The 14,784-nt window shown below is 35.7% G+C and overlaps 2 protein-coding genes across 3 annotated transcripts in view; both read right to left on the reverse strand.

The window, feature by feature from the left end:
- Window positions 1-14,784, reverse strand: part of ZFHX4 (zinc finger homeobox 4) — a 184,678-nt gene that overhangs the window by 116,794 nt on the left and 53,100 nt on the right. The gene's annotated exons all lie outside the window — the stretch shown is intronic.
- The window catches only part of LOC120362261 (cytochrome c oxidase subunit 6C-like), a 40,452-nt gene continuing 25,668 nt past the window's right edge, over window positions 1-14,784 (reverse strand). Inside the window, exon 1 of the mRNA XM_074386974.1 lies at window positions 1-14,784. This exon is cut by the window's right edge and continues 25,668 nt beyond it. The gene's annotated coding sequence lies outside the window, so the exon portion shown is untranslated.

The raw sequence follows: 14,784 nt of genomic DNA on the forward strand, positions 1-14,784 counted from the left end.
GCTCAGCAAATGGGAGAGAAGATGCTCTGCTAGAAGTCAGTAGGAGTAGCTGGATGATCCAGGAAGAAGCTAAAAACTAGGACATCTGTTAGACTTACAGATATGAGACACACAGACGGATAGGGATGAAGACCTATGACATATTCATATGAAAATGGAGGATATAGAATTCAAGACCAAAGTTAGGTAACACAAGGATTTAGTAAACATAAAATGACTATTAACGTCGTATTAGTAGTTAAGATTATAAAAGCATTTTAAAATTACAGTAAAACCAAAGACAGAATGTTGAGTGAAAACGATATTTTAAGATGACAGAAGGAAGATGTGGAAACAGAAATTTTCCTTCATTCATTTTGTCAATATCTATTGCTCTATTAACAGCCACACTACATACTAAACTCACAAGAACCAAGAGAGAGATGTATGATGTATATTTGGAATCAAAAGACTATAAGTCACATTATTTCAATAGTGTCCTTCATCAAGAAATTTAGGTTGACTTGAGTACACATGGACACAAAGGGAGGAGCAATAGATTAACTGAGGGTGGAGTGTGGCGGAAGGTGAGGACAGAAATCTACCTATTGGTTACTATGCTCACTACCTGGGTGGAAAAAATCATTTGTACTCTGAACCCCAGTGACATGTGATTTACCCACATAACAAATCTGCACGTGTACCCCCGGAACCTAACATAAAAGTTGGAAGGAACAAAAATGAGGCCTAATAAAGCATGTTTTGCTTCCTTTTGTTATGTTTACAATGATATATTCTTTGTGCAAATATCTCTTGAAAATCAAATATCTAAAAGGAATCTGCCAAATTGTAAAAAATTTATTAATATGGTTTCAGAAGTTAGGTTTCAAAAGTTAACATATAGTCCTTTTTTTCCCTGAAAAACACAGCAAATCACTAGAGAAATGGAAACCCCACAAATGCAGAATTTAGCTTGTAAGACATTTTCAAAAGATTCTGTTAAAAAGAAAATATAAGAAGTGAAGGTTTTGTTCCTTATCATGTCATAATTAGATGAAAGCAACGTGGTTGTACACGCGCAGCATAATCTTCATTAACTGAAAGAATCCATTGGTTGAATTTGTGGCCGTGTAGTAAAATGGCCCCAAGCAGAGGGGCCATCAGCAGGGTGAAATGACTCTGCCAAGGAGAGGTAGAACAATTGCCTGCTTCTTTTACACTGGATTCTACTTCGATTTCTTACATGGTTGTTTAGTCTTAGTTTTGCTTTTAAACTTTATGGTTTCACACGTAAAGACTCTTTCATGTTCTGGTATATGACTGGAAAATGTTATTTCTGGACACCTAACAGAATAATTTTAAAAAGGTATTTATTTTACATAGTCTGAACAGAAAAAAATACCAAGAATATCTTATTCAAAATAGAATAGCCCAGAGTTTACACTTATAAAAAAATTTTGAGTGAAAAGTGAATAAAAACTTGCATTCAAAAGAATGAATTTTGAAAATGGTCTCCAGAGGTGAATCCTGCTTTAATTCTCTGCTTAGAATTTCTGTCATAAAAGCAAAAGAAAAAAATATGTATTTATTGTTTTTTTTTTGTTTGTTTTTAGAACAGGATCTCACTCTGTTACCCAGGCTGGAGTATAGTCGTAATTCAGAGTTCAATCCTCAGGCCATCCTCCCACCACAGCCTCCCAAGTAGTTGGGATTAGGCGTGCACTACCATACCTAGCTAATTTTTAAATTTATGGTAGAGATGGAATCTTGCTTTGTTGTCCAAGTTGGTCTCAAACTACTGGCCTCAAGTGATTCTCTCACCTTGGCCTCCTAAAGTACTGGAATTATAGACATGAGCCACTGCTCCTGACCAAAATTTACGTTTTAAAGCAATCTATGCACCAGATAATGTTACTTGGATTACAGCCAGGTTAAAAGTTCCCTGAGAACCGACACCTTACAGATACGTTACCAGAAACCACTGTTAAAACTAAAGAAATAAAAGTAATCCTGTACACTAGCAATGCTGTACTTGGCCCATTGTCAAAGATTCCTACTGACAAGGAATCCACTCACTTTAACTCTTGGACTAGGACAGTATATTAAAAGAACTTTGTATTAATTAAAAATAAAATTTCCCTACATATTGTAATGTTTAATTGAATATCATTTTGTAATAATTATGTTATCCCAATGTATTTTAATCATTAAGAAAACTTTCTCTTGTTTATATACTGTCTTTCATCAAAATTATAAGCTTTTCCATATATATTTCAAAAGTCATATTTAGCAAAGGTTCTAATTGTCTGTAATGTTGATCCTGCTACAGACTCTCAAATGTACACTGAAATAATCTCTAGAGAAAAAAATTAAGATGAAAATGTATATATAGATATATATCTTTTAGAAAACTGTACGAAGTAAAATTTAAAAAATAATTGACTTTTCAAGTATCATCACTTTTACTTTAGGTTCTTGAAAAAGAAAAAAAAAAACAAATAAGTACAGACTTATCCTACAATATTCCACTATTCAGTATCTCTGTCTGATTTTAAAGTCTATGTTTTTAAATCAATCCTCCCAGAAAGGATAATGAAAACTATATCTACACAAACAGGAATTTTATTTTGCCAATATTTTCAAATGCATTTACAGCTTATGGGCTTTTTGTGAGCACAGACAAAAAGCATAGCTTTCCAACCAGTGTCGATTTCTCCCTCTAATTGGAAGTCAAGTGTTTTCAAGGAGGAGGGGTCATAGAGCATTCTGATCAATGTTCAAGTATCATGGGTATGATAGTAAATTTGGTGCTCCAGCAGAGCTGATTTTTAAACTGGGCTTTATAGGTTGAACATATGTTCTTTAGTGAAAGAGGAAAGAACATTTCAGAATGAAAGGACAGACTGTGTAGAAGTACCAAGGTTGAATGCTATGTCATGATGGCCAACACTGTGGATGGAGAGAGCAGCAATTCCTACCCTGACTTGGGCATCACAAGGAGAGTGTTTTTCTAAAACCAGATTTCCAGGTTCTTGTCTAGAAATAGCAACTCCCAGAGTGGAGCTTGAGCATCTATAAGTGTTTAGGAAAGCACAAGACATATGCAGAATCTTACTCAGTTCTAGATTAAGCCTGAAGTGATACATACATCATCAGGGATGACCACATACTTTCAAGTAAATAATTTCATTTTCATTTTCTCTAAAAAAATTTTTGTAATGCAAGAAATTCTTTCAGAAAGTCTAGCATACTGGCTGGGTGTGGTGGCTCATGCCTGTAAGTCCAACCAATGTCCGTTTCTCCCTCTAACTGAGAGTCAAGTGCAATTTTGGGAGGTCAAGATGGGCTGATCACTTGAGGTCAGGAGTTCCAGGCCAGCCTGGCCAACATGGTGGAACCCTGTCTCTACAAAAAATACAAAAGTTAGTTGGGCATGGTGACAGGTGCCTGTAGTCCCAGCTACTTGGAAGGCTGAGGTGGGAGAACTGCTTGAACCCAAGGGATGTAGGTTGCAGTGAGCTGAGATTGCACCACTACACTCCAGACTGGATGGAAGAGCAAGACTCTGTCAAAAAAAAAAAAAAAAAAAAAAAAGTGTATGGCATAAATTGCTTTTGTTGTTATCACAACTGTATTTTTTTTTTTAGAGGGAGTCTTGCTCTGTTGCCCAGGCTGGAATGCAGTGTCATGATCTCAGGTTGCTACTATCTCCGCCTCCTGTGTTCAAGTGATTCTCCCATCTCAACCTCCTGAGTAGCTGGGATGACAGGCATGTGCCACCACACCTGGCTAATTTTTGTATTTTTATAAGGGACAGGGTTTCACCATATTGGTCAGGTTGGTCTCGAACTCCTGACCTCCGGTGATCCACCCACCTCAGCCTCTCGAAGTGCTGGGATTACAGGAGTAAGCCACTGTGACCGGTACACCATTGTATTTTTAACAGCCAAGACATGGCTAGAAAAGCCACAGGAAGAGCATAGGTTCACATTTATACTCCTTAAACACTGAAATGATTAAGCTATATTCAACCAATATTACAATATTTAAAATAGACCCAACTCTTTCTTCCAAAAAAATAGTAATAGAGTTTGACTATGCTGAACTACAGTCTGAATTTCTTATCTAGCATTCTAGAATAACATTGATGCATCATAATAGGCTTGGCCTTTAAAAGTTACTGAAATCGTAAGTCTCTAGACTTACCAGTTTCTTGATACATCTGCTCCTGACCAAAAGGATTTGCATACAGCTATGTTGACAGTGTGACTGTTATTTACCAATACCATCTTTCTAATGATGGCTGAGATTTTTTCAAAAAAAAAAAAAAAAAATCTATCACTTAACTCTAGTTAGTAAAATGTTTTAGCTAGGCAGTTAAAACAGGCTGTGACTTTAGTTTCTTTACCAGGTATCATTTGGCCTGGATGGATTTATTCCCCAGGACTCAGAGTTCAGAGTTTTAAAGTTTTCTCATAAAACTATGAGTTAATTCAGTTGACCATTACTGAACTTCATGTGTCCCCAAATACACTCAACTTAAAATGGCTGTTATGGGTGGCAGGCACGTTCATGCAAAGCAGAATTTTCTTCGCAGAAACCTGTAACAGAGCAGAGCTCAGATTAACTGGAAATCTATCTGTCCCATGTTTGGCATGCAGTCTATAGCACCATATTCAGATGTGCAACGTGGATTCATGTGATGGTAACTTATCAGTTTCTCCAATCAAAAGCTCCAAGAAGCTGAGAATCTCCTAAGAGATACAAATCACAGCTCAGTCTCTGAGATTCGATCTGAAGGCCTGAAATCTGTGGCTGTGTTAGTGGCAAAGTCTATATTCTTATTTCTTTCAACTTCCTTTACATTCTACTCTTTTCCTTGTTTCCATATTTCTGCATTGCAAAGACAAATGGTAAATGTAAAAGGTGTAAATGGTTTAAATTGGAGTATGTAAATGTTTGAAAAGAATAATTCTTACTCAAGTCCTTAAAGAAATAATCTTCTTTAAAAAAGGGATGTATGAGTATTTTCTCATAAGCTGAGCTTCAAATTATCTAACAAGAGTTATATAGGATGCAGAGAATGGAAATAAAAAGTCGCTTGTAGGATGTCAGGCGATAATACACCTCAGGAGGTCAGGCTAGGTGGCTTGATGAGGGCCTTTTGGTCACTGCCACCTCTGATTTAGGAATATACTACTGATGGCCACACCAAAGAAGCCTGAAGGAAGTGCAGACTATTAAATCACTTGTTTACCTCAAGTGAGCACCAGTGGTACTCAGTCAATGATTTTATTGATCCAAATGCTGTTCAATTAAGTGTGTTTATTTTGATTCTGTGATTAACATGCATTTGCAGAAGGCATACTCACAGTGAAACAAAGTCTAAAAGTATCCCTTTCACCTCTGCTTCTCTTGTCCTTGTGTCCTACTGTCATTTTGATTTAATGAATTATACACTAAATGAATAGATACTATAATGTTTAAGAGTAGTATTAAGTGTAATGCCTAAACTCGCAGGCCTTCTAAAAAAATATTTTCTTAAAACAGCCAGTGAAATGACAGAAGTTGGTAATTAAACTTAAGGAATAGGTTCCTGGATGCTAGATAAGGGTCCAGTTGTATGGGTGTTGATAAAAGGAGCAAGATCAATTTTGCTTCCAAAATTGCCAGATTCACATTAATAAAGCAATAGTCAAAGAAGGAAAAAAACAGAAGTGCAGTTTATTTGGTCAAAGGGGAGAAGGAGGCCAAAGCATCATTCTAAGGGTGTCAAGAGTGGAATTTGGTGTGGCTCTTTGACGTTGTCCAATAAGTGTATCAACATCACCCAAATGTCCTTTCTCTAACCACCTCTTAACACGCAATACCTTCATTCTCTCCTTATTCCTCTTGTACATCCTCATTTGTCCCTCTTGGGACACATTTGCCAGACCTATTTATGTGGAAGCACTCTGTGCCCAAACCAATCAGCAATGATTCCCACATAACAATACAACTGGAGAGAATGCTCTTTCTGAGATTCATTTAAAACTTCAACGTGCTATTGAATGAAAGCTGGGAAATACAGCCAAAAATACTGGCTAGAATTCTTCAGAAATTGTTCTGCTCCTGTCTTTATTATAACTAAGGCAGAAAGCATGATCATTTCTGAAACAGGAGGAATACACAATAGCTTTGACCACTCTTTTCCCCAAAATATACACGTTCTGAAAACAACTGTTTTTAGATGGTGATATAAAGAATGGGAAACCCTGGAAATGGAAACTTTCTGATTGTTTTTAAGGTGTCTCCATTTCTATCTCTACTACAAAGCCCTTCCAGATTGCTCAGGCTGTTCCTCCTGCCAAATAAAAACCTGCCTTGTTTCTACCCAAAAGATATATTTATCTCTTCTGAATCTTGGCCCACACAAATACAAATTTAGTAACTCATTTCAATTGTCTTAGCTCATGAGATTTTAAACTTGGGATAAGGATAGAGAGTAACCGCTGTACTTGACATTGCTCCTGGCCATTGGAATGTGGTCTTCACACCTCTTGCCTAAGTTGATACTGAAAAGGAGAAGTTGCCAGTTGAAATTGCTTTATTTATTTTTATTTTCTCCCCCAACAGAGCTGCAGTTTTTAAATTGCTGAAGTGTGCATAATTTAAACACATAGATCTCATTCATGGGAACACAGCCACCTCTCTATTGCATCGCTTCATGCATGGATAAACTTCCCTGGAGAATGAATTATATTCCGCTTCTGGAATTCACTGTCATCTGTTCCTAGTCTCTAGATATTCTGAATCCTCTGTGTAGCATTTGCTGCACTTCATCATCTCCTGCAAGCAGGTTTTCCTTAGTTTTTTTCCTTGATCCTCTACTCTTATAATTTTCTTTTTAATCTTTCAGAAAATTTCCTTCATTGGCTTCTCCTTTCTTATCACCACTCATATGTAGAGGTACTTCTGCTCATGCCTGGTTTTACTTGGAAACCTCATCCACCTTCATTAAAATACCTATAAATTCAATTGATGTGATTTTTCAAAACTCTATCAGCAGCCTCTGATCTCTGCAGTTTGACTTCTTCCCTTAGATGTCCTGTAAAAACTTCACACACAAATGTGCTAAAAATTGCACTCATTGCTCTTTTTTCCTCAAATGATTTCTCCCTTTTAAAAAATCTATTTCTGGCACAACTGCCTATCTCAATTTTCTCTTTTGTTAAACTATTTCTGGCATAACTGCCCTCTCAGTTTCCATGTGTTTAAAAAGCAGCTTAACCACTTGTAACTCTTCTGACTTTCTTTACCTTTACCTCCTTTATAATCAACTTTGAAGTTCTGTAAATTTCATTTCAGAAACATGTTTTACATATTTCCCCCTCCCCATTTCAATTTTTACTTCAAGTATCTGTTTACCTATATCCCTAAAGCATTACAGGAGTGCTGTCTTTGACTCTAGTCTCTTAAACCAATCCATCCCACACTCTCATTTCCATAGGTTTTTGGGAAACAGGTGGTATTTGGATACATGAGTTAGTTCTGTAGTGGTAATTCGTGAGACTCTGGTGCACCCATCTCACCAGCAGTGTACACTGAACCCAATTCACACTCTTCTTTCCCTCCCTCCTTCTGAACTTGCTTTCCCTCTCTTGCTCTCTTCTCCTTTCTTCCCTTCTCTCTCCTTTCTCCTACTCTTTATTTCCTTCCTTCCTTTTTCTTCTTCCTTTAATATTATAAACATGTTCTAAGCACCAGGGAATACAAATAAAAAACCAGCAGAATCTCTCCCATCAGAATTTTTCTAGATGAATCTTCTACAAGACTCTCCTGATCAAAATGAATAAAGATTTACAAAACACATACAAAATAAAGTTCATGTTATTTTATCTAGTATTCAACAATTCCCTTCCACTGCCACATATATCACATATAAATGGGCTAATGTCAACTTATTTTTCAGGTCTACCTTATTTTCTGTTGGAACCCAAGTAGTTTTAATTCTTCAAAGGAGTTGCCTCATGACTTTCAATCAATGATTCACAATACTAACTACCAATCTGAGACTGAAAGTTCTAAGTCTATTTTTTCACGAGGTAAGAAGAAGACAACCATCTTTAATAATGTTAGGGCCCGAATTTCTTCCAAAGGTCTGGATAAATATAACAAATATTATGTATTCATATCACTTGTGAATGTGTGACTATTAAACTCATAACATTAAATTTTAAATTGTATACTGTTTTTCTCCTGACCATAAGGGGAAAGAATGCCTATAACAACATGGAATTTCTCATGCTCTCATTATACCTTTTATTATTCTTCCCTACTTATCCCCATCTTTACATGCATCAGTCCTATAAAATATTTTTAGGGCCGAATAAACAGCCATCTCTATGAAGCCTTTCCTGATCACTCAGATGGAAATAATTCCTTGTCCTCTTGCCTCTTGTCCACTAAATACCCACATTTCAATGTGCTATCTTTGTATTTTCTTAAGAATGAACTCAAGCACACATAAGGAGTGGGTATATCAAGATCTTTTGTTTCTTGACTCCTAGATAATCTTCCAAAGAAACCATGAGTTAGTTATATTGTGATCTCTCAGAAGCAAGGGCACTACAGTTGATAGCTCCTTTCTTGGTATTTTCAAGGAGCAAGATGAATAGAAAGGGACAAAAATCAAGACTTAAGAATAACAGCTTTTTAAGTTTTGAAATTGAACATGGACTTTTATAAAAAGGAGCCATAATCAAATGTAAATGAACAGTTTGCTCTTGGAGAAGGCTTTAAGTATCCTAATCCTGTTGTCTATGACAGAATGATATGGTTTTGCCAGCCTTATACCTTAGTTGCTGCTGATCTAATTATTCAAAAAGAGGAGGAAAATCTTCCTAAATCATGATTACTGCATGAGCTTCCTTACATGGGTCTAGAAGAATTTAATATGGAAAAAAAAAAAAAAAAAGCATAGTGGGCAGGGTGGCTCATGCCTATAGCCCCAGCACTTTGGGAGGCTGAGGCAGGCAGATCTCTTGAGCCCAGGAATTTGAGACCAGCCTGGGCAACACAGAGAAACCCCGTCTCTACTAAAAATACAAAAATTAGCCGTGTGTGGTGCCAAATGCCTGTGGTCCCAGGTATGGGGAGGTTGAGGTGGGAGGATCATATGAACCCAGGATGTCAAGGCTACAGTGAGCTGAGATTGCACCACTGCACTCCAGCCTGGGTGATAGAGTGAGACTCTTTCACTACAAAAGGAAGAAAACGAAGAAAGGAAGGAAGGAAGGAAGGATGGAAGGAAGGAAGGAAGGAGAAGGAAAGAAAGAAAAAAAAGATAAACGAAGAAAGAAAAAGAAAGAGGAAAAGAGAAAAAGGGAAGCAAGGAAGGGGGGGAGAAAGGGAGGGAGGGAGAGAGGAAGGAAGGAAAAAAGTAGAAACAAATCTTGGTCTGCTTAATTTCTTTGGCTTTATACAAGACATAGGGATATGTGTGTATTTATACAAGCGAATATGTGAAATTAAGCAAATCAGTGGCTTTCGTTCAGTGATGAAAATTTTGGGGGAAATGTTACTGTAATTATAAAGATTGTGGAGATGTCACCGCCACTCTGTTCCCCTTAGACAACCTGAACTTGCTACATGATCAGCCATCTTCAGAATCAGCTTACCAAAATCTTTACTTGATCCCCACCCTGACTGAATAAGGATGTAAGTACTTTTCCCTTAACTGACATGGTTGGATCATAACTGTGTGAGCATCATCAGAATACACACTCATAAGCCTTGGGATCTTAATCGGGGCACCTAGGGTTCAGGGGCAAGGCTGGGTACCCTGAGGATGTGGCTTTTCTTTACCTATCCACAAGAAAAACAAAACTTTGGATAAATGTGCCACTAAAAATAACCTTGAGTACCACTAAAATAACCTTGTTACGAAGTCTTCCTCCTATTTCTGATGCCTTAGCTCATTAATTCGTGAGGTGCTTAGCTTCACATGTAACTGATTCACTAGTTAAATTCTAAAAAACGGAAATATTTTGTCTCTTCATTTAAGAAGCCATTCCACACTGTTCCCTTCAAGAGGGATCTCTGTCTTGATTCTTAAATGGAGATCTCTAGATTTTTTTTTTTACTCAATTTCACATGTATAAGTATGAATTTAACCTCACAGAACATGAAAGAATTCAAATTGAAGAAACATAGTACCATTTCAGATTGGTACTAACACACTGCTAATAAGTTAAAATGGATTCTGACAAATTAATGGTGAATATAACCACTTTTCACAGATAGCCTATCCTAAATGCAATTGCAATTAGCTTGTCTCCATACAATAGCATAGTAGGTAAATTCATAAAAATAATTACCATTTTTATCACTCACTATGTTACAGGCACTATGTAAAGCAGATAACATTATCATTGGTAATCCCCCACAAAAACCTTATTATATAGGTAGTAAAATAATCCCACATCATAAGTGAAGAAACAGAAGGTAAGAGAGGTTAAGTAACTTGCTCTATGTCACACAACAAATATGTGACCAACCTGAATCACAGATGCAGGCTTCCCTGACTCCAAAGCCCTGAATTACTATAATGCTCTTCCTAATAAGCAACTGAACAAAATACAGAAAATCTTGAAGAACCTCAAACATCACACAAACATGTAATTGTTTATTTAGTGATTAATAAAGTAATCCATCAGAATAAAATGTTTTATGGCCATTTTATGACAAGGTAATGAGAAGACAAATATATAAGCTTTTAAATGCCCTCTGATATTTTCTTAAAGTCAGAATATTTTTTAAAAATCTGTGTCAGTTATAACCAATAAAAGGTAAAACTGGGTAAGTATGTAAGAGAGGGTAAATTTACTCATAGTACTCAGAGATGTAGTTGGACAGGTTTATTACTTAGAGTGTAACACACTGTGATTGTAGATAGGGAAAACATCAATGCAAATTCCACCAGTAAGTCCATTTTTAGGATTTGGTAAACAAGTGTTTCAATTCTAAGAATGATTTTGGTCATAAAGCTACCGTGTATTTACTGGAAGTAATCAGCTTCAGGAGAGGGGTGGAAAATTCTAGGTTAAATGCTCATGTTTGTAGTGCCCTGTTATTCACATGTGTCATCCGATGGTCAATATTCCTTTTATCTATGATGACATAATGCTGGGTCTGGATGCTTGAGAGCAGCTTCAGGACAACCCTTACAAGTAATCAAAGCAGTTTTACCTTGCTTTTTTGAAAAACTTGAAGGACACCTTACGATTTGAAATTACCTGCATTTTTGGCAATATAAGCAAGCATTAATTCATGACAAGGTGCTCAAAAATCAGTTCTATATGTGGGACATTCGAGTTACATGTCCAGAAATCTGGCAAACCTTTGTCTCAATGGCTAGAAATTACCTGTCTGAGGAACTCAGTGAGCCAAACTACGTGGACTGTTCTAACCTCATTCTTTCAGTAAAATCAGAGGTATAAAAAGATTCTTTGTTTCTATTTTTTTCACACTACATTTCTCTTTTTGATCTGCTTACTTAGTATAGTTCTTATGTTTATTTTTCTAAAGCGAATATGGCCCAGACTTTTATATTAGTTTAATATTTCACCCTAATAAATGTTTTCTTTAGAAGACATTCCTGTCTATAAACTGAAATTCAAACCACAAAGGAAAAGTTTATTAAGAACAAAGTAAACTTGGTCAGAAATACACTAATTTTATTAATAAAAATTCAATTTACTGATTTCTCAAACTAAATTCAAAACACAAGTTTATCTCGGTTTTTTTTTTTCCAAAGCTTGCCTTAACAACTTATCCATTCATTTTAGACAAGTCAGTCTACACTTTTATATTAACCATACATGCCACTTCCCTTGATTGAAAAATGTTGTTAGGTTAAAGTCAGTTTTTTTTTTTTTTAAATTATGTTCTAAGCCCTAAAGGATAAACATTTATCCACTAAGACAGAAGGATAAAGATTTTAATGGCATCTTGCTTTAGGATTCAAAATAAATAAGGCAAAGATGAGTTTCCATCTTCTTAAGACTAAATTACAGAGATTAAAATATATAAACACAAAATGAATGTGTTCCATTTGCATATTATATTTCGCTCTTAAAGTTGATATTGAAGATTAAGGGTCACCATTTAATCCTCACTATCCTAATCCCTAAAATTACAAAGACAGGCATAAGTGCATGTCTGCTGCACTAAATTACCTTGAAAGAAAGCAAATTCCGGATGAAAAGGGAAGCATATTTATATTATGGTGATTTAAAATCTGTCGCCTAAACACATCTTCTCCTCTCGATCCATTGACCTAAATTGCACACTAAAAGCTTGTTTGTCTGCAAATGGGCAGCTAACACTTTGAGACAGTCCAGAGATTCTTCACTTATGCAGAATCATGCCAACAATTTTTCTGACTACAATAAACACTGTCTTGTTCATATTCCACAGAAACAGAAATTGTGTTATACAACAGAAGGCTTTCTTTACAGTTTTAAAACCATTTCCTGGATAGTTAATTACGAAAATTCACAACTCTGGATATAAGAAGTTGTGGATGCAAAAATATTTATAAAGATATTTCACTAAAATACTACCTGATCAAACAAAATATTGCTAATTTTGTTGAATTCTAATTCTTTTCTTGTGTGTGTGAAAACAGAAAAGATGAGCTTTTTTCCATGGTTGGAAAATGCTTTATAGACAAGGATTAACTTCCTGGATATTCTTTAACACTTTCTGAAATCTGAAATCCAGTGCGATGAATTTTCAAGGCAAAATAAACTCAACTCACCGATTAATCTAGTGGCTCAAAAATCTACAAAATTCTTATTTTCTTTTGGAAAATACATTAATATCAATGTGCTTGTGTACAACAAAAACAGCATAATGGCATGGCAGAATAGTATACTCTTGGAAAAGATCAAATTTCTTCCTAGGTCCTGCTGATTTTGTCAGGTATACATTTACTTTATAAGGCAATTTTCTGAAATCACATTATATCTATCAATCAGATCATAACACTGGAATAGACTTGGTTTCTCTATAAATCTGTTCTATCATCAATAGAGTATCATGTGTCTTCCTTTAAAATATGCTTCAAACAATTTTGTGTATCTCTAAAGAATGGGATCCCCACTGTTAAAATCTATGCCATTTGTGTGCATATGTAACAATTTGTATAAATTCAGGAAATATTCTTATTACATGTTATAGTGTACTGAAGACTAAAATATGTCTGTGTTCTTGAATACATTTCAAAAACTACACAGTGTGATGTTAAATTAGGATGATGCTATCTTTAATACTGTAAACATATATTCAAGAATATTTCAAAGCACATTGAAAATGTTTTATTGCAAATCCTCATTTTATGTAGATGTAAAAACTACAATGAAGAGGTCTAATCATCTTAAAAGGGAGAGTACACTGCAAACGATCCAGTGATACTCAGCATTTCAGGGCCAAACCCCTGCTGTTTAGCCACAGTAGTTACAAAAGCAGACTAATGAAAGCTGCAAAAATTATAATTAATTTTCATTCCAAAGAAATTATTCTGCTCTAATCAACTGCCTATCAAATGTCAGTGCAAATTATGCTAAAGAAAAAAAAATATTAGGCCAGGTTTACAGAGGAAAATTTTCCTTATACTGTATTAGAATAAAGAATGCCTGTGTGGGAATTACTTTTAATGAACAACAAATTACAATTACTAAACTAAATGAACCATCTGCCTTTTTTTGTTTGTTTTCACGGCCTCACTGGTGCAGAATGCATTGTCAGCTTAATTCCCATTCAAAATGGCAGAGTGCCTCATCGCCAGGCTCTCACGTCCATAACATTTTAACAGAAAATCTGTAACAGATGTTTTCAATTTTAGGAAGAGGACAAGTATGTTTTATAAATATGTTCTAAACATTAAAGGCTGGCGTTTATAATAATAAGGTACATGCCTTTTTCAGACTGGAGCACTGGGATAACTAAGTACTCCTAAGCCCTAAATTAGCACATAAAGTATTCATAGAGCAATACCAATAAAAACAAGTCCTGATGTACTTTATTAAACATTTCATTCAAGTAAATGTGTTTTGTCTCTATCCTCTAATAGGTGATCATTTGTTTCAAAGGGCGTGCATGAGGACATTCAATGAGGACATCTATTATCAAATCTTTATAGAAAGGTTTAAAGTGGTTAGCTGGATACATCATCTGGCATTGGCATAAAACATTAAAAATGGAAAATCAGTCTCTTATTAGCATGTGTCTCATATTAGCTGGGCTTTCCATGCTGAGGTTTGGGGACCATGATACTATAAAACACTTGGAAGATTGACTTTTATCAGGGCCATTTATGGAAGAGAAAATCCGATATGGGCATGATCTTTAAAAGAAGGAATTGCGTATGAATAATATCTTAATACAATACAAAAGAAATCTTTACTAAAGTAAATGAATATGTTTTCTTCATACTGCTATTTTAGGCATTTACAAGTAGCACTGACTCAAAACTGCAAGGAGGGAATGCTTTAAAATAGTTCTTTAACATCTGTTATTAAATTTTTTTTCTTCCTTTAAATGAAAGGTATTATCTTGACAGCCCCCGGGGCTCTGGGTCTCCATTGATCCACTGTGCATGCACAGCACAGACAGGAGAGGTACGATCCTCTCACTGCCACCAGTATGCCTGAGCACAGACGTGGGGTATCAGGTCTAAGAGAGACAGGAGAACAGCCAGGCTTTCATGTTTACCCAGTCCTTAGTTTCTCCGCTGAGATGACCAAAACAGAAAAACAAATA

Source organism: Saimiri boliviensis, chromosome 15, assembly GCF_048565385.1.
Source record: "Saimiri boliviensis isolate mSaiBol1 chromosome 15, mSaiBol1.pri, whole genome shotgun sequence".
Classification (NCBI taxonomy): domain Eukaryota; kingdom Metazoa; phylum Chordata; class Mammalia; order Primates; family Cebidae; genus Saimiri; species Saimiri boliviensis.